This window comes from Chaetodon trifascialis, chromosome 9 (genome assembly GCF_039877785.1).
Source record: "Chaetodon trifascialis isolate fChaTrf1 chromosome 9, fChaTrf1.hap1, whole genome shotgun sequence".
NCBI lineage: Eukaryota > Metazoa > Chordata > Actinopteri > Chaetodontiformes > Chaetodontidae > Chaetodon > Chaetodon trifascialis.
Window position 1 is genome coordinate 28,788,864 of NC_092064.1, and position 20,652 is coordinate 28,809,515.

The 20,652-nt window shown below is 49.5% G+C and overlaps 1 protein-coding gene across 3 annotated transcripts in view; it reads left to right on the forward strand.

The window, feature by feature from the left end:
- The window catches only part of LOC139336171 (leucine-rich repeat and fibronectin type III domain-containing protein 1-like protein), a 224,813-nt gene that overhangs the window by 146,991 nt on the left and 57,170 nt on the right, over positions 1–20,652 (forward strand). For all 3 annotated transcript variants that reach the window (XM_070970119.1, XM_070970120.1, XM_070970121.1), the window contains exon 5: positions 9,019–9,112. The gene's annotated coding sequence lies outside the window, so the exon portion shown is untranslated. The remainder of the gene's footprint in view (positions 1–9,018; positions 9,113–20,652) is intronic.

Consider the following 20,652-nt stretch of genomic DNA (forward strand, 5'->3'; position numbering starts at 1 on the left):
GTGACCTTCATATTGATCACCGCTTACATGAGCGTGCCAAAGGATTCCCATAATCACGTTACTGCTGCTTCATGTGTTAATTATTGCTCATTATGAATGAAAAGCATGAACAGTGTTAGTGTTCACGCTGGAAGCCGCTGAAGGTCTGTCGGCCTTTCACCCCGAGACTCTGTGCAAACTACCCATCATGCACAGCTGCACATACAGGCAGAAACACGGTTAACATGTGAGCAGCACTTTAATGTTCGTCCAGGCTGCCACACAACAAGGCTGTGGCTTCTGATTGGACAACAGAGAAACAGTCCCGGTGTCTGCCTGAGGAAGTCACCGTCAGTGATTGGTTCCTCTTTTAAAAGTCCGTCAGCTTGTGATTGGTTGAAGGGATGAAGGGATGATGTGGAGTTTGTTTAACCAGCAGGCACGCCGGCAGCACTTTGCCACGTTTGCATCAAACGGGCTGAAAATATAAAATATTTTATATGAAATATAATAGAGGAGAGTGTTTAATTGCAGCTGAATCAGAACAGAACGCTGTTTGTGTGTCACACTCTCACTCATCACGCTCTGCTGATAAGGCGGGCTCAGGCCTGAATGCAAAGCCGCCGTGGCCGTTATTATTATTAGCAGGATTATTATTAGAGATGATTTTTGTCCCCTGCCAGTGGAAATGTCTCATTTTCATGATAATGCCTGCTTCTCTGTCTCGCTGCTCTTTCTATCAGCCTCTCTGTTTACTGCTGCGCTCTTTTCTCTGCAGAGGAAAAATCTTCACGACGCTCGCGATGTCTCGTTCAGACAACTGTCAGACAGTGACGTCTTTCTAATTTCATTTTACCAAATAAGACTCATTTTTATCAGTGCAGTGGTCAGAATCTCATGTGCAGGACTGCAGAGTAGAAAATCAGCCCACATTGTAGAAATACTGCTGCCAGTACTGAGAAAACCACTGATGTCATGTTGAAAGGACGTTGACTTTCTGTGTACGTGAACAATATGTACAGCTTCTGAAAACACTGCAAACAAACAAACAATAGGTTTCTGGTGTGGTGCTGCAGTACATGATGGAGGTGTTGAGCAGTCTGACGGGTGGAGGCAGAGTTCACATCCAGCATGTTCTCCACGACAAACCGCCTGTTAGCACACGTGTGGTAGATGTGATTCAAACATTAGTTAAAGGAAGGCGACCGCTGACGTCACCTGTTGAGGAAGTGACCTCACAGGTGGTCGACTCTCAGCCAATCAAACGCCCTGCGGCGCCGTCTCAGCCTCCACCCTCTCCATCCAGTGACTGACGCATCAGACCTGAATCTCTGTGAAGCCTCAGAAAGCTCGTGAGCTGATGTAACAGACGTGTTTTTCCATCTACGTGCTGAAACTGCAGATAGCTCTGAGAGCGCCTCCTCCTCCTCCTCTTCCTCTTCCTCTTCCTCCTCCTCCTCCTCCTCCTCCTCTTCCTCTTCCTCTTCCTCTTCCTCTTCCTCCTCCTCCTCCTCCTCCTCCTCTTCCTCTTCCTCATGTCAGCTTCTCCAAACCGCCTTGCTCTGCTTGTGTCTTAACTTCATGTGACGTCTTTAAAAGTGTGAGCGCCGAATGGGACGAGTGAAAGTGGAGTGATGCTGTTAGATCACACTCACATCTTCTTCTTCTTCCCTCGTTGTCTCTCCTTTACCTCCGGACTGTTCTTCCTCTGTGGTGTTGGCGTTTAACAGCCTCATATGTCGCTCTGTGATCTCTGTCCGTTGACCTCCTGCCTGCAGAGCTGCAGGCGGTGGCTGATGGAGCATTTGCAGAGGTGAGCGCTGACAGCGATGACGTGAGATTCACGGTTTGGTCTCTTTTGTCTCTGCAGTCACAGACAGATAACAGACACCAGATGTCTGCGTGGACGCTTCTCGTCTCCTCCTGTGACGTTGTGTCCGTGTGTCTCAGCAGGACGCTGAGTTCTCCCCAAGAACAATATGAAGCAATGGAATGATCCGGAGCAGCTCCACACTGAGCTGTCCTCCTGATATTCACTATTAAACTAAACCAGTGGACGCATGAGACACAGCTGTGATGGACTCTGGTCTTTGAGGGAATGCCGCTGTAAGTTTCACCTTTAAACCCTGAAATGTTTTCATCTCCCAGAGGCCATCCCATAGTTTCATCTGTTTAAACACCTGAAACTGATTTGGTTTCTAATGATGTAAGATAATGAAATAAGCTGTAAAGGCTCAGAGTGGAGACAGAGTGGACATTCTGGACGTACACAGAGACGCTCACTGTCTGCGTCTGTGCTCAAACTGAGCAGATTTGATCACTTTATCATAACGATTTGAAGGTTAATGCCGCCGATAGGACGTCACCTCTCAGGAAGTCTGAGAAATCTGTAGAGCTGGAGTGAAAGTAAGAGAACAAAGAGAAGTGACAAAAGTGAGAGCGGAGGGTGTCAACTCGAGGAAAGAACGAGAGACTTAAAGGTGACAGAAGAGACACGGAGGACGAGGCGAGGCAGAGAGACAGAGGAAGACAAAAAGTCTGCGGACAGAAAGAGGAAAAATGGAGGACAAGTGGCAAAACGTGAGACAGCGCCACTTTGAAATCCAGCCTGTGAGCGAAGAGCGGATCAGTCCATCAGCTCAGGGACGCCGGCGCACTCGACCATCATCCAGCTCGTCAGTCAGTCAAAACACCATCAGTCAGCCAGGAAACGGCCCATCAGACGGACGCGCTCACCCGCAGCTCACCTCACACTCGCGCCAAATCTGACTGGCTGACACGTCCCGCTGCCTCTCCTCTGATTGGTGGATCACGGCAGCCTGTCGTCCCCGGCGAGGTTTGCCGTGTTTCCGCCTGTGATCAGCTAACGCGGCCCCTCGCCGCCGCCGCTCACGTCTCTGCGCCTCGTTTCAGAGACGCTGCAGGTTCACTGAGTTTAGAGTTTCGCTGTTAATGCGACCGTCCGGCTGAAGGACACGTACGAGGAGACGCACCTGATAAGATTTCAGAAAGAAAAGCCTTTTTGAGAATCCATCCACGGCTCAGATAAAACACACGACAAACACATAAACAACCTTCAGGCTGAGCCGCTGCTGTCACGCCGCCGTGCTGAAGGGCGGAGGATTCGCCGCTCCACGCCGCTCCACGCCGCTCCACGCCGCTCGCTCCTGTGTGGCTTCATTGAATCTTCAAACAGCCACTCGCCTTCCGTTCACCCTCCTCATCAGCCGCTCACGCTGTTATCAAGGCCATTTAGTCAATAATTGAGTTCTTTAGTTGGAACTTTTTCTCTCTGACATCAAAGCGGACGGATTTATCATAATTCATGCTTCTATTTTGGTCGTGTGATCGCCGGTAAACATCATTACAGACGCATCAAACAGAGCGAGTGAGCGGCCTTCAGCTGGGTTTCTGCGTGTGTGTTTCTGTGAGTGTGTGTGTTTCTCTGTGTGTGTTTCTGTTTGTGTGTGCGTGTGTGTTTCTGTGTGTGTGTGTGTGTGTGTTTCTGTGTGTGTTTCTGTTTGTGTTTCTGTTTGTGTGTGCGTGTGTGTTTCTGTGTGTGTGTGTTTCTGTAAGTATCAGCTGAAGTAAAACGTCTCGTCTCTGCGTCCTCAGTGGACGTAAAGACGACCACCTTGTCCTCTGAGTCTTTGCGTTCACGTCCTGCAGACTGCAGGTCACAGTCAGACCTTAATGCTGGTTTGTCTGCTTCTGCTGGTCGTTACTGTCACGGTCGCAGAGGTCTGAGGAGCGTCGGGGAATCTGACGCTGTCTGTGCTGATCCTGTCTGAACTTTTCCAAACTGTCCGTTTGTTCGTTGTTGACGTGTTTGAGGCAGCTGCAGCGTGTGACGCTGCTGCCGCGTCATCCTCCAGTCTGAGGTGAAACATGGAGGAACCCAGGCGTGAATGTGCATTTCCACTCAACAACATTTCCTAATGTTTGTTTATTTCTGAAGAAGCAAGCCCAGGGACGACTGAGTCAGTGTCATTCAGGCGAAATGAGGCTCTGCGTCGCCTCAGCTCAAGTTCAGACGGTGGACGTGAGGGAGAAGTAGTTTGTCTGTAGGTGTCATTCTACTAAAAATGTCAGATATCCTTCAACGCCAAACTGATCCCAGTCAGCTGTGAGCTCAGCAGTGAAGGTGAAAGTCAGGAATCAGAAACCTCAAAAACTGGATCGGCGAACGTCGCTCCGTCCATCAGCATCAGAGTCGCACGGAGGAAAGACGACGAGAGCGTTCAGCAAGTTCAGCTGCAGGCAGGGAGGGGGCGATGGAGGTCCGTGCCCAGCCGGGGGGTGTTCTGGTGGGGCTTAACACGGGAGGGTAGCCCCCGGAGGTGGAGCTGAAGGGAGGGGGGGAGAGCTGAGGGACCCACAGGGGAGAGAGACTCAGCTCTGACCATCTGCCAGCCCCCAGCCTCTGCCAGCACACACACACACACGCACGCACGCACACACACACACACACACACACACACACGCGCTCAGACAAGCCCTGGTTTCGCCTCCATACATTCATACACACACACGACATGATGCACCGCAGGTATTCTCAGGTGTGTATTAATATGATGTGTGTTTTCAGAAGTGTTTACTGTGTTTACTGTGTGTGTGTGTGTGTGTGTTGGCAGTGATGGGGGCTGCTCTGGCCCTAATGTCAGCTCCCTGCTGAATTTCTGCTTCTCTACAACCCTCCATCCATCCATCCATCCATCCATCCATCCATCCATCCATCCATCCATCCATCCATCCATCCATCACCTGTACTTCCTCTCCTCTTCCTCCTCTTCCTCATCCTCAGCTCATCTGACCTTCAACACTCTACCTCTTCATGCATGTGCCGTAGCTTCACGGGCTCAAACCAGCTGCTGTTCTAACATCCAGAGGGATTTTAGATTTACGTACTCTGCAACAGGAAATGTGAAATATCAGAGGCTGCAAATTCTATTAGTGCAGATACATACAGGCTGTGTGTGTGTGTGTGTGTGTGTGTGTGTGTGTGTGTGTGTGTGTGTGTGTGTGTGTGTGTGTGTGTGTGTGTGTGTGGAGAGGATTAGTGTCTTAATCAGGCTGATAGATGATGGTTATTAATAGAATCAGAGTTGTCATTTCTCTGCTTTCCAAAGTTTCTTCTGTTCATCTGCGTTTGTTTATTCAGAGAAGAAGAAGAAGAAGTCAGTTTGTCATTGGATCTCTCCGTCCGTCAGTTTATCAGACATCCCTCCATCCCTCACACTTTCCTCTCCTCTCCTCGTCTCTTTCAGTTCTTCTCATTCTAACCTCCCTCCGTCCGTCCATCAGCCGTCCTCCTCCTTTCTTCTCCTTCACCTCTCACCACGCTGTCCCTCCTGTGTCCCTCTCGTCCGTCCCTGCTTTTGAAAGGTGACAGGCTTCTGTGCATCTTTCATTCATAACTTTGGGGGACTCGTCCATGTCCCTGCTGCAGGAAACACTCCCGTTCAAAGGAAGCAGAAGTCCCATCCTGCCTCTGTCCTCTGTCCTCTCTCCTCTCTCCTCCTCCTCAGATGTAGTGTGTGACCTTGTGAAGGAGGATTTTGACCTTCTTGTCCACAGCTGGACATCCTGTGGGTGTGTCCTGTTGAAGCGCTCTCTAATGACGCTCTGCTGGCTGCTGAGCTCTGGCAGGAACACAGACTCATTTGTAGTCTTAACGTGCTCCAAAGGTCTGCTGGGCTGGCGAAATAATAAAGATGTTTTCAGAGGCTGATGTCTGGAGCTCTGTGTGGAACACTTGCTTACATGTAGTGTGAAACCACTGGCAGCACTTCAGGATCCATGCGTCTTCATTAAATGTGTGACGGACTGTTTTGGCTGCCGTCATCGTCAGGAGGAAACGCAGCTTCACTTAATGAAAAGATGAAGTCAGACTTGCTTTAAGGCCGTTCTCCACCTCCGCCACAGAGGAGGAGTAACAGCTCCTGCATCAGCGTTTCCTGTTGTGAAGGAGTTTGATGTCGTTGAAGAGTTTCTGGCCATGATGCTCGTAGTTTAGGAACGATCGTGTCCTACAGATGAAACCAAATCCACATCAGACCTGAGTGGAACCAGAGAATCAGTGTCAACTCAATCCCTCAATTGAAACCTCTTCCTCCTCTTCCTCCTTCTCCTCCTTCTCCTCCTCCTCCTCCTCCTCAGTATTCCCTCCCTCTGTCCTCTGGAGGATTACTGCTGAGGGTTGAAGGACATGGATGGACAGATCAGATGAAAAGGAGAGGAACAGAGTGGAGAGGAGCAAAGCATGTCTTAATATGACAGAGAGGGGAGGCTTAGTGGTCAAACCCTGCAGCCGGAGTCTCCTTCGAAATGAATCCTTCTCTAAACGAGGAGGAGGAGGAGGAGGATCTGAGCTTTGACTGGGATCTTTTACTGAGGAAGGACGCAGACACATCAGCCCGACCTCGAGGGCAGACAGAAAGCTGAACTCTGAGCTGATCACATTTTGTTAAACCAACACGATTCATCAGGTCGATTGCCAACGACTCCCAAACGACGCATATCAGCGATGAAGAGTGCCTGTGACGCTCGTACTGGACCTTCATCATCACATCGCTAACGTAGTGAAACGGTACCACTCGGTTAGGTTCCGGTAAAGATGGCGGTTTGCTGAAGTGAACTTGAGTTAAAACAAGTCGACGTGAACCGCGGCCTCCTCTTTCCACCCCATCACCTGACCTCCTCCTTTGCTCCCGTCATAATCACTGCAACCACTAGAGGCCGCTGCCTGACGACTAACAGAAATAAAATGCTCGTAGCTCAGACACTTCAGGACTGAACGTCCCACCTCTCAAAGACTCATCGGGTCTTTATATGTGGTCCGTCCATTTTCTGCTCTGTTGCTCCCGTCGAAGGGATCAAGACATTTTTCACTTTTAGACCATGAAGTTAAAAAACGTCAGCCTTTAAACGTACAAATGTGAAAAACAGCAGAGGTGGGACAGACTGAAGGCGCTGGCTTGGTTTTAAGTTCTCGAGACAAATATCACATTGACGTTTGCAGCCATGTTAGCAGATCTGCGACTTGCTAACACGCTGACTGTCATCAGGTGAAGTTTGTTAGCATGCTAACAATCATCAGTTAGCACTGAGCACAAACACCTGTGGCTGATGGTGATTCCATTAGTATCATATACATCATATACATAAAGCAGAGTATTGGACACAGATTCATGCTTTGGCCTGATGATGGCGCTAAATGAAAAGTCAAATCATGAATGTGTGCAGCTAGTTTAATGCTAATCATTCCAGCATTTCACTCTGCCATCCTGAGAGCAAACAGGCAGTTTGAAGTGCAGCTCTGCTGTTTGATTTGTCTGGCTGTTCAGGCGACATGGGCCGACAGACTCTAACGTTGTGGGAGGCTGCCGCTCTCCTCCACCCCCCCATCCCCGTCTCCATCTCCCAGTGTGCTGTTTCAACAGGAAACATATTAAGGAAGTGAGCATGGCGCTACAAAATGGTACAACAGCTCAGCGCTGACACACTTTCCATTTGCTGGAGATGAAAAAAGTGCAGTTATCGCTCCAATCAGAGGCTCAGAGCTGAACTTCCATCTGTCACTGCGGCCAAAACTCCTCCAGAAGCTCGTTTCCAGCTGAGCGAACAGAACGTCAGCCGAGCAGGCCGCAGACAGAGGAGGAGGAGGAGGAGGAGGAAGAGCAGGAGGAGGGCTGGACAGTCAACAAAGCCGGGCCGACTCTGGCGTCCACTTATCTCTCCTCTCATCTTAATAAGACCAGAGCAGCGGAGGCAGCAGATCCTTCCCACGAGGCCGTGCTGCCCGCCTCTGAACCACAGTCTCATTAAGCAGACATATTGGCCTCTGCAGCACAGAGAGCTTCCTCTGGAGCCGACGCTCGGCCGTCCCGACGTGCTCGTTTGAAACTGAAGCGTCGACATTCTCGATGTGTGCCATCATCGATATCAGTAACCATCGCCATGGGAGAGAGCGGGGGGGAGGAGGGGAGGGCGCTCACCCACACTGCTCTGCTGCTCTCTGTCCTGAGCTGAAGACGAGGGACGAAGATGTCTGGACGCAGTGAAGCGGATCCGCTTCGATCGTTGAATAGATCTCAATCTCTGAAGATCTCTTAATCTGACTTCATAAACTTCACTCAGATGTTTGCAAACAGGGATGGAGTGAGCGTGAGTTTCCATCATCTTCATCAGCGACTCCTCTTCTGTCACTGAGGGAACTGATGACCCTGACTGACGTTTTCTGGATCATTCACATCCTAAATCAACGCGCAGAATAACACACAATAAAAGCATCTTGTAACACACAGATCACACTGAGGTCATGCTGTCTGCACGGTTTTCTTTTTTCTGCCGCTGTTCATGCAGCCTGGCTCTGAAGTCAAATAAACACAGTCTTGTCTTAAAAACCTCCAAAGAGATGAAAACTCGAGTGTTTTTAGTTGAGCTAAAATTAAACCTTCAGCAGCAAAAAGATGCTAAAGTCATGTCATGTCGCTTTCAGTTGACTCAGCACAAGAGTGTAAATATTATCTTCGCAGTAAAGGACGTGATTGGTTGGATTGATGAGTATCTGTGACTGTGAGCAGAGGACAGGTGTGTTAAACTGCCCTCATCGTTTGTCCTTCGACTGTTTCGCATAAAGTTGTCTGAACCTTCGTAGCCAGGTGACAGGTGTTACTGCTAATCAAAGCGTGTGACGGATTACAGGTGAGACTGGACGTCCCTGCAGCTCCTGTCCCTCACCTGAGGGTCCAGACGTTTCCATGAAGTGTCTCTTTGATGAATGATTATTCATTAAGTTCACCTCATTATCAGTTTGTTTATCAGTGAAACGTCTCAGAGCCTCTGTCTGTTCGTCACAGCTCATCTGATTTGATTGGTCAGAGGTTCCTGCAGCAGAAGGATGTACTTCCTGTGTATAAGTACATGTGTATGTGTACAGTGGATTGTCTGTGCTGTCATGAATATTCTGATGTGGAGCTTGATGTGATTCAGATCAGCTCGCTTTAATTTTCCAAAATGTTTTTTTGTTTTTTTCAGGCTGTTGCAGATCAAATCAGGTCATCGCGTCACAGCTGGACTCGTTCCTGATTGGCTCCCCCTGATACAGACACACTGAAACCCTCCGAATCAGGTAAGTCTCCTTCATTTCAAGTGAGCGAGTCTTCCACAGAGGCCGCCATGTTTCTACAGGAGCCCAGAAAGGACAAACCAAACACTGGCTCCACAGAGCAGCTTCCATGTTCTTACGAGGCTCGTAAGAACTCGTAGCTTCTCCACGCTTTGAAAGGGGGGGCGAGGCGAGACGCGTTCAGTCAGTTGCATTCTGCTAACTCACCACCAGATGGCACTAAATCCTTCACACTGGCCCTTTAAGTGTGACGATGGATCAGCTCTGAACTGATGTGATGGATTCCACCAAAGATTCAGTCTGTCAACTTTAGCTGTCAGCGCTCAACACTGAGAGTCGACTGCATGAAGGTCTGTCTCTCTGTCTGTCTCTCTGTCTGTCTCCCCCCCCCCCCCATCCCTCAGTAGCAATTTCAGATCCAGCAGTCGACACCTGCGTCTCTATTTGATAGATATTGAATCTGCCCGAGTTAGAAATGGATCTTTAACAAGGCCAACACACATGCTCACACACATGCACACACACACACACACACACACACACACGCACACACGCACACACATGCACACACAGTGTGTCTTTCTTATGAGCGTGTTCTCACACACTGCAGTGAGCACAGGTTAGTAGTTTAGTGGTTGAACTTTGAATCTACTGGTTTTGATGCTGTCTGACAGACTAGAACATGCACGCACACACACACACACACACACACACACACTCTGTAAACACACAAATAGACAGACAGCTGTGATGGTGGTGTGTGTGTGTTTGTGTTTGCAGTCTTACTGACAGTACACAAAGGAGGTGTGACAGGCATGTTGATCTTCTGTGTCGGCCACCAGCTGTCTCTGATAGGTGTGTGTGCGTGTGCAGGTGTGTGTGTGTGTGTGTGTGTGTCTCTGTGTGTAGGAGAGTAAGCTCTTTTTTTGTTCTCCTCTTGTGTCTTTCTGAAAATGCGGCTGCACACATTCAAACATGTTAGTGTGTCGTCACTGTAACCTTTTATTCCACGGTCAGGAACAATAAATGACCCTGGTCCCTAAAACAGACTCATCAGGCTCCACATGATGCTGGATCTACAGGAGTGTGAGCTGTGACGGAGGGCTCGTTTGGGTGGAAGCGTCCCCTCAGACATCCCTACTCTGACAGCTGGGTGGAGATGCTCTGGCTGGAGGAAACACCTCCATACACTGAATAACCCACTGAGAGCGGAGTGTCCTGTGTTTGACAGGATGCAGTTAAATCGACTATTAATGACTCTTAATCTTTTTTAAACTGAGGACACAGGGGGACCAAACACTTGTGTGATGCAGTTAATAAGCACCGTCTCTGTCTCTGTCTCCGTCTCCATATAAAAGTGTGTACGATCCATCACTGTCCGTGTCTACGTCTGCCTTTGTTTCCATCCTGTGTGTGCGTCTGTTGTGTGTTTTTGTGTGTTGGTACGTGTTCGCCTCCTGGTGAGGGAGGACACATCTGTATGCCAGCCAAAGACAGGCGTTATCAAGGACATCCCCGCTGCTGTTAAAGCAGAGACGAGGACGCTGTGGCTGCCTGCAGCAGCTGTAAAGCAGAGCGAGGCTTCAGCTCAGCTGCTCAGCAATAACAATGGTTTTATAGGCCATGAACGCTAACAGTAGATAGCTTCTGACAGCGTTTGGGTGGTTCCATCCGGGGCTAATAGCGTTTATGGGCTCTCGGATGTGAAAGACTTCTTGCCTCATTTGTTGCTGGTGATTCTTTAAAAAGGACATACAGTAATGAGAACTTTGAGAAACTCTCAGATTAGGAATAACTTTCTGTTACTGATGTCCTTTAAGTCAGGATGGTGCAGGAAAAGCTGCCACGTGGCTGCTAGCTTAGATTCAGAGTTACTGTCTGTACACAGAACAAGTACAGAGACCTCGAAACGTGGATTCATGTCCAATCAAAGGTGCAAAGAGCAGTGAAGTGCAGAGTGATGTACGTTTGTTTTAGGGTCAAAAGCAGAGTTAACAGTAAAGGTTTACAGTAAGTAGACCCTGCTGGTCCTGGAAGGCCTCTCAGAGGGCTGTCTGCAGTGAGCCGGGTCCCTGATGACGGTCTGAGACAGAGCCGTTACCACCCTGAAACAGCTGTGAGGATGCTCTTCATGGCAGCTGACAGGTGGAGCAGAAGAAGAGATGCTGCTGTGCCATCTTTAGGACAGGACCTGAGCGATGCCGGGGACCTCCACCCGTGTTGAGGGACAGGCTGTTGGTGCTGGACCTGCCCCCTGTCGGCCGACTCATCGATGTTGTTGAGACAAACGCTGCCTACAATCCTGACAATGGTATGAGGACCAGGCTGATGTAGGTGATGACTGGGAGTACTGGAGTGGACTCAGGACGCAGCTCTGTGGGACACCACTGTTCAGGACAAGATATATATAACAAGTTTAAAGGTAATGTTGGGGAACTTGATTCATATGAAGACCTTAAATATGAAATAAGATGAGATAAGATATTCAGTGACCGAGTGAGCGTGTTCATATTCACCTTCATGGTTTGCACCAGTTTATCAGACAGATGATTGAATACTTGAGCTATCTGTCCGTCTGTCTGTCCACACATCTGTCCGTCCATCTGTGGCTGATAGCAGAGGGATTTTATGTGTCCATGTCTCGTCCTCAGTTCTGTATCGCAGCATTCATTTTTAACGCTGTGATTGCTTTTGGGCTGCTAAACAATTTGTCTGCTCCCCAGAGAGGAGAAACACATTCAGACAAACTGCAGTTTCACTGCCGATTGCTTGATTCACACAACAGAATCAACCTGCTCTCCGCTGCCTCAATGGCTGCGTTAAAGACGCGTCCCAGAGCGTCCGTCCTTTGTGAACGCCGTCTTTCACAACACCTACACACACGCGGCCATTGTTGAGGATTCGTGTGTCGCTCCAAAATTAGAAGCAGACTTTTCTGTCAAACATTTTCACGTGATGAACGCTGGTGGAGGGAAACAGCCGCCGTGTTTCTGCTTCCTCCATTGGAGGAAATCTTTCGTCTGTGACGGCTCTCGGCCATCGTTACCCCAGCAGCGTTAATCGAGGCCAAGCTCAGGTCACAGGAAGTTGAAACCGTTTGGGCTCACATCCAAAGGCTGTCCTCAGCTCTGGCTGACTGCTGGGGGGTCTCGGGTCTCTGTGGGGTCGTTCTCAGGGTCGTTGGTACCACCTGGTTCCTCAGCGCTCCTGCCTGTTGTACCGGCCGTCGTCAGGATTGTTGGAGTCGGCTGAGGCCAGGTGTGAAGGAAAGGTAGCTCTTCAATCTCCTGTGAAGGGATGACATGACGTTGTAGGTGGAGGACAAGTGGTGTCGTAGACCTCGTCCTCTGTCGAGGGACGGCCTCCTCTCTCAAGCCGTCTGTCCTCGCTGTACGCTGTCGTCCGTGTCAGTCTCAGGTGAAGTGCTGACCTGAGCAGTTGGTCCTCCTGTGTCCAGCCGTGTGTTCAGTGTGTCCGTGTGTCCTCCCTGCATTGGACAGCAGACACCAGCGGTCTCTCTGGTGGACCGGTGTCTGTCTTATAGGATGTGGCGTTTGTTGGGCGTCCTCCTGAGTTTGTCAGAAGCTCCGGACTCGTCTGGAATGAAGACGTTGTTGCGTTTGTTCTTCTTCTCTGCAGCTCCTGCAGTGATGGGTTAGGCTTCCTCCTGGATCTCGTTCTGCTTCATTCAAGTCGTTTTTTGTGTCTCAAGCTTCCTAAACTGAGACTGAAAGCTGAAAAATAAGAAGTCTTCTGAGTTTATAAAGCAAGCCAACGTTAAATTTTGTATTCACACAGACCTGAAGCAGGTGTCCTGTGTTTGAGCCTTCATCGAGCACATCCTCACCCCTGTGTGGTCTGCTGGTCCAGGTCTAAGGTCCAGCTGCCGAGTGCAAACGGCCACTCTGTGTTTAGTGTTGTGGGTTTTTGTCCTCCGGTGGCCAAACGATAATCAAAACCGCTTTGATGACGTGTTGGTTCTCGTGCATGGGTGTGAGTGAACCATCCCTTCAGAACAAACTCAGCTGTGATTAAAGATGCTTTCAGGGAACCTCCTGAATTATTCTGTCCTAAATCAAAGAAACTGCTCTTAATTTGGGGCTTTTGAGTCATTAATGGACAGAATGATTTGACTGCTGCACAGCTGCGACCTTTGACAAAAGATTTGGTTCATGAGTGGAAAAACGTGTTCATTTAGTCCTCGACCATCAAGTGGAGCCGAACAGGGACTGAAGACGACGTCCTGCGTTCAGACTTTTTCCACGTTAAACACAGAGAGCCAAACTTTTCTGTGCTGAGATGTAAGCTGGAAAAGTTTCAGTGTTTCTTTCTAACAAGCTTCTTTTCTTTGCTTTGAAGCAGGTTGATTAGTGACGATTTGAGCGTTTTGTCGTTTCATCCACAGAGGTTGAGAACAACAATGGCTGCTCCAGGAATATCTCCGTGTGTGATGCGTGTATTTCAGATGCTTTTGTACTCCGGGCTCTCATCGTTTTGGATCTATTCAGACATATTCATCCCAACATCATGTCGCCACATTAGAGGAGCCTCTGCCACAGAGCTTTAGAGGGTTTTGGTTGCTGATCGGAGCAACAAGCAGGCGTCCTGAACAAAAGCCTCTCGCTCTGTGACAGATTTTAGCTCGCTGCTAATGGGAACCAGCGCTCGGAGGCCTAAAGTGCAGAGAAAACGATCATCTCCACTCGCTCAGAACAGAAACCACAGGGGATGAATAAATGAATGAACAGAGGAGAGAGAGAGAGGGAGGAGTGGTGGAAAAATAAAGGAGGATTTAATAAACGCAGTGGAGACAATAAATGTGTGAAGTCTGTTATTAGTGCAGGTATTGTGTCTCTGGGTTTTGATTTTACAGCTCTTGGATGAACAATAGAGCAGCGAGACTATTTATTATCACGATGCGTCCTCCGCCTGCACATCCTCGCAGCTCAGAGACGGAGATGATACGAAGCAGCGCTGCTTATCTTCACCTCCGCCTCGCAGAGGGCGGCGCCGATCGTGCAGACGAGCGTGTTCGAGATGCTGAAACACCTTTTCCTCTCATGTGCGTCACCGTCTTCATGTTGTCACTTCCTGCTGCTCTGATGGTGGAAAGGAAGGAGCGTCTGCTGACACTCTCAATGCTCATTGGTTATTTAATCAAAAAGCTTGTTGTCGTTAAGGTGTGAGCAGGTCGGCTTGTGATCGACCAATCACTGATGTTCAGAGCTGCAGACGTTGGCCCAGGAGCTGCTGGGTCCTCAGAATCACTGCACCCAGAGCAGGTTTCAGTGTCCAGGAGCTGAACTGAAGCTCTTGTTGGTAAAGGTGGTTGAAGATGGCTGCAGACTCCTTCTGCTGTCAGTTGAGCTGGAGGTGAACGTGGCAGAAAGCTCCGCTAACGTTTAGCAGGAAGTCGTTTCTTAACTCTCAAAGTTTCATTTCTTTGTGTGACTTTGGAGACAGATTCTTGTTTTGTCTCCTCTCGTCCTGTACTGCACCCTGCAGGGAAACTCTCTTTCATCTTCGCCTCTCCACAGCTCGGTCAGAGTTCAGCTGCTGAACAACAGTCCTGCAGCTCGCGGGGCTTCGGGCCCAGATTCAGTAAAGGTTTGCAGAGGGAAGAGCGCTCACTACGTCCCCGAAATGGACAAATCAGACGGCCGTGCTTTGGAATAAGTGCGAGCAGTGAGGGGACGCTCCAGACAGACAGAGGACAGGCCTGTGCTGCCTCACATGGACAGATGTGTGTTAAGGTGTTACAGACAGCTTCTGCAGCAGTCAGGAACGATTCGTTTCCAAATCTGACGATACGGACTGAATCTGATCAGGCTGTTTGCACGTCGACAAGCTGATGTCAGAGCAAACTGTGTCTTCGCTCGTCTTCTTCGCGCTTCTCGTACGTTTCTTAGCAGCAGATTCTGAATGAAATCAGACTGCCTGAACAAATGAAGCAGAGAAACAGTTTTCTCCTCGCTCTCCTCCTCAAGGCCGCTTGGGCAAAGCGGCTGTTGTTCTTCATTTAGCTTTCGTTTCCAGCTCCCCCGCTGCCTGAACAACGAGCTCGCATCAGAGCGCTTCCCTCAGAGATGATGTCTGCTCCCCGTGTCGACACGTTAGCTCTGTGTTTGTCTTGTTCCTCAGCCTCTTTTCTGCTGAGTCATGTCTTCTCCGTGAGCGGTGACAGGATCAGGTGTCTGTCCACAGAGACACGTCTCCACCTGAGCTGCAGGTTTACTTACACTCTGCACCTTTCATGAACGGACGGCTCGGCTCTCGGCGAGCGCCTGACGGCTGCTCGCTTCCTTTTGGCGGCGGTTCCTGTGAGGATGTTGAGGAAGTCACAGTTCACAGCACACGCAAACAGAGAAGAAGAGGCCGACGCGTTGTCGGTAGACGGTCAAACGCTGAACCCCACACATTCATTCAAACCACTGTTTTCTTTTCCGATGTGAACCTGCAGAGACGCCGTGTGCAGACCTGAGCTTTCAGCTGACAGTCTTGTCCCACAATGCATTGCACTAAGAATGGAGGAGCTGCTCTTCCGTACAGTGCACATGGATACAGACAACAGGAGCTGAACGGGGAGCAGCTCGTCTGTTTTCTTACGTCGTTCTGTTGTTGTTCAGTGTGAGGACACACAGGAAACGTTTCAGAGGTCCCTGCTCTCTCTTTGCTGCTTCCTTCCTCTGAATATTGACGAGCGAGCTCAGGTCTGTCAGAGCCTGTTGATAAGACGATCGATCGGTGCAGATTGATATTCTGGAGCACAGCATCAGAAGTTTCACCGTCAGGTTTTCCTCTTTGGAGAAGACCGTCCTCGTTCCAGTGAAGTTAATCCCACAGTGACAAAACGCTGCTTTAACCTTCAGGCAGACCAAACAGAGCCTGAAACCAGGATCTGTGGCAGCAGCTCGTCAGCGTCCACAGCTTTGGCCTCCCGTCTTCTGTTACAGGTACAGGTGTAATGTCACGCGTGTCGGCTACGGCCCGGCCTGCGGCGGCTTCGCTGTCAGGCTGCACCTGAATGCAGCACCATAACTCCACCTTTGGTTAACGCTGGTTTGGAAACGTCCTCCTTCCTCTTTAACGCCTCTTTCCTCTGCCAGCTTCTCATAATTGGCGTTAAAGCAAAGACCGACAGCGTTGCTCAAGTTCTCTCCATTAAAACCCTTTTCATCCTCCCAGAGGGCCTCGTGAGCCGTTTGATGATTGGCTGGAGGTGAAGGACACAGGAGGAGGTCTGTGTGTGTGTGTGTGTGTGTGTGTGTGTGTGTGTGCGCGTGTGTGTGTGTGTGTGTGTGTGTGTGTGTGTGTGTGTGTGTTTGTGTGCGTGTGCGTGCGTGTGTGTGTGCGTGCGCGTGTGTGTGTGTGTGTGTGTGTGTACCTGTTTACATGCATGCCAGTGTGCCTTTGATGTGAGCGTTAATCCGTCAGTGGAAGGTCGGAGCCTCTGGGCTTCCTCATTGTTGTTTAAGTGAGAACTTTTCCTCTTCGTCAGCACAATCACACACACACACACACACACACAGAGGGGGAGGGAGGTGCATGCTAGTCGCTCCGGGCCGGTAACAACACCTGGACTGATGCATCCAGCTGAATTCACTGCACTTCCACCGCTGACAGTCACTGCACACACTCTATTTTTGTCTCTGCGTTTCCTTCTCCTCCTCCTCCTCTTCTTCTTTCCTCGTCGTCTCTTCTACTTTCCTCTTTAATCTTTTAGCTTCTGTTTCTTTCTTCTTAGACTTCACTGAATTGATCCCAGTTTGGGAAGTTGTTTTGTTGCAGCAGCAGGTTAAACACACACATGAACATGAAACACGTGCAGTGAAGAAGAATCAGGATGAGAGTAAGACTCAGAGAGAGATGATCTTTGAAGTATAAAGAAGTTGATTTGTCTTCGTCTGTCCTCTCAGACTCGTTCGTTTCCTCTTCTCTTCATTATTCTTTGCAGTTCTGCTCTTCATGCTTTATATATAAAGTGCAGCTCCTCGTCCCTCCAGCTGTCACACTGTTTAACTCCAGCCTCACTCGATGCAGCTCTGTGTTGGTGCTGGTTTTCCCATTTCTTCATCATCGTCTTCACTGCTGTTATCTGTCTCATCTTACCTTCATACTGTATCTGGTGCACTTTGTTAAGTTGTTTTTTTCCTCTGCTGTGCAGTAACACCGTACTGGAAACAGTATTTTTAGCAACTGTACATTTAAGATTTCTGTGCAACAGTATTTCTCAAGTGCAGTTCAACATATGACATCAGTAGTTTTCCTCCAAATATTGGCAGTAGTACTTTTATGGCATGCAGTATTTGTATAACCTATACTTAATGTATTTATAAACAGCTGTCTTTCTTCTCTTGCCCCTTTAAAGGACCACCGTGGTGGTTTGTGTGTCATCACGTGTTGATGATGATGATGATGATGAAGATGTCTTTCTGAAACGGTCTTTTAATCACGCAGCGCTCCGTGTGTCACGTGATCTTTCAGGTTACTGATGGTGAAGGTTGACGCTCCGCAGATCCCTGAAGGCTTTCTTTCCTTTCAAGGACGCTCATTCATCAAAGAGCATACAGCTCTCGTCCAGGAGCTGAAGCAGAACGGCCGATCCGCCGCCCTGTCGGCTCGCTGAGGCTCAAATATGTTATCCGCTCAAGTCGAGGCCACCGCGGCGCCGACATCAGCGGCGGCGTCCACACGTGTGCACGTGTGTTTACTGCAAACATGTGGAAGCAGATGTTAGCACTGTGCTTCGTCTTATTTCACCTGACAGCCGCGGCGGTGTTAGCACATCTGTATAAACGGCTCCGTTTGTGTTTCTCGTGGAACGTGGACGTCTTTTCCTGTCAGGCTGACTGCTGCAGGGTTCAGTCTGAGGCTCTGAGCAGACAGGAAACACGTGCTTTGATGTGCGAGGCGATCGTTTCACGTGATATTAGAAATATTCAGAGTGTTGACACACGGCGGCGCCCAGAGCGTTTGTGTGATGTCTGATTAAAATGTTTATTTAAGACATTTTATGAGGAAAGTGAGAATATTTAAGGCGCTTCATGTGAAGTTTGACTGCGACTCGCTAACCCAGATTTTAACGACCTCCACACACACATAAACACATACTGTCGGTGTGTGTGTGTGTGTGTGTGTGTGTGCGTGCGCGCTGTACACGCTGTCTGTGTGTGTCTGTCTGCATCTTTGTTCTCGGGAGGTGGACGGGTGCTGAGCGGCTGACAGAGCGAGAACAAAACAAGGTGTGTTACCTGGTGCTGTGTGACACCTGTCAGCCACCGTCCGACGTCCAAACACAGCCAGACTGACCTTCCCTCAGCAACGTGTGTGTCCTGCTGTGTGGAATATGTGTGTGTGCTCTGTTCCTCGAGCGTATGTTCAGTGTCACACACACACGCTCAGGTGGACAGATGGAGCGGCAGGTACGCAGACAGTGGAAATTTCCATGACAGACTCGCAGGAAGGCGGACGAAGGTCTGATGGAGGAAACACGAGAATAATAAAGTCACAGAGGTTGAGTTCAAATTTAAACTCTCATCGTTATCTGCTTCTCCTGTGATCTTCATGGTTTGACGTGATGGACAAAGACGCCTTGTGAGACTGACTGAGGGAATCATTTCACAACATGCTCGTGTTTGTTTGCTACACCTGGACCACCAGGTACAGCGGTCCAGTCCAGAGGCTCTGCGTTTCTCAGCGTTAACCACGTCATGGTGAAGGTCCAGCACACCTGTCACTGCTCCTCATTGGTCATACATGTCTTTTTCTGGCAGTCAACCTTGCGTCCAAACCGTCCTACTCAGCATGTGTCCACACCTCGGCAAAGAGTCCGTACTGTCTGTGTTTAGATGGCCGCAGCCAGCTGACATCAGCAGCTTTTTAATGAGGGACCCAGTGCGGCCGTACCTGTGATGAACAGCCTCATCCATACCTTTATTAAAAGGCCCGTGCACACCTGTCTTTGATTAACAGCCTCGTGTTTGTTGTTGTTCAGAGGCCCACAGTGTCCACACCTTTAATAAGATGTCCAGTGCTGGTGAGGTGATCGACTGCAGGCTGTCTGGCTCTGCAGTGCGTCCTCTCTGCATGTCCTCAGTCCTCTCTGCACGTCCTCAGGCCTCACTGACGTCCTCAGGCCTCACTGACGTCCTCAGTCCTCTCTGCATGTCCTCAGTCCTCTCTGCATGTCCTCAGGCCTCACTGACGTCCTCAGTCCTCTCTGCATGTCCTCAGTCCTCTCTGCATGTCCTCAGGCCTCACTGACGTCCTCAGGCAGCAACCTTGGGCAGCACTGGTTTGGCGCTCTGTGCGATGCTCGCTGAGTTTAACCACAGTTCACCCTGTACCCCCCCCCCCCCAAGCTTAATTAGCCGGCAGAGGAACAATGGCTTCAGACAAAGCTAACGACAGTACAGTATGAAGGCCAGTGTGTGCACACGTTTCAGAGCTAATTACCTCCGTCAGCTCAGCCCCACACACACACACACACACACACACACACACACACACACACACACACACACACACACACACACACACACACACACCTGCACCTTCTTTGTCTTCAGTCTCATTGCTTCCGTCGTTTGGTTTGTTCTTTCGCTCGTGGTGGTTTTCCACTGTTTGTGTTTCCTCGTTCACTTTTCATTTGCTTTGTAATTTAATTTCACTTCTGGAGAAACAACCACTCCAAATGATCTCAGTAAACAGCAAACGATGCAACAAAATCCAATTATGAACGCCTTATTTTTCTTCTGCCTTTTTATTCCTGCTGAGGAGCATAATTACCTGATTTGTTTGCACTTTTGTCTCCGCTTTCGGTTGGTGGAAGCTGGAGGCGGTGCTGAACGTCGGCCTCCACGTGGCAGCGGGAAACACGGTGTGACGTCTAGAAACCCTGAAAACATCAGATTAGAATCAGAATATTAGAATATCTGATTCTGCAGCGAAGAAAACATCAGAGCAAATGAAAATGAACGCCATCGTTACAGGAAGTGCGTCCTGATCGGAGCGGCTGATTGATCTGGACGTCTGCACCTCCCGCCTCCAGACACTGAGCTCCAGACGACTAAAATTCACATCCAGCCCCTTAAAGCGGAGTTTCCTCTGAACCAGGCGGCAGTGAACGCCTCACGGCCCTTTTCTCCTCCACACACACAAACGGGATTTCAGAAACACTCCACCATGACTGTCCCACGCAGAGACAGATTATTTCTGTGGAGTCGGGCTGAAGTGTCGTGACTGTGTCTGTCCTCTTGTCTCTCTGTCCTCTGAGCTGTAATTAAAGACTGGACGTTCTCCATATGGACCTCTGTATGCACACACACACCTATCAGCAGACACTAAAGCTGCGTCCTCCGTGGACATTTTATGAAGTCAAAAGCAGAGTTTGGACGGACAGACGGACAATGTATCTCCACTAAGTGTTTTTGCGAATGTGTGGGCACACACTCGTCATTAAGACGCCCTCTCCCAGCTGCACATAGCAATTAGCGCCGTGCAGCAGCACAAAGGGCTGGCACGGCAGTGAATGCACCATAATA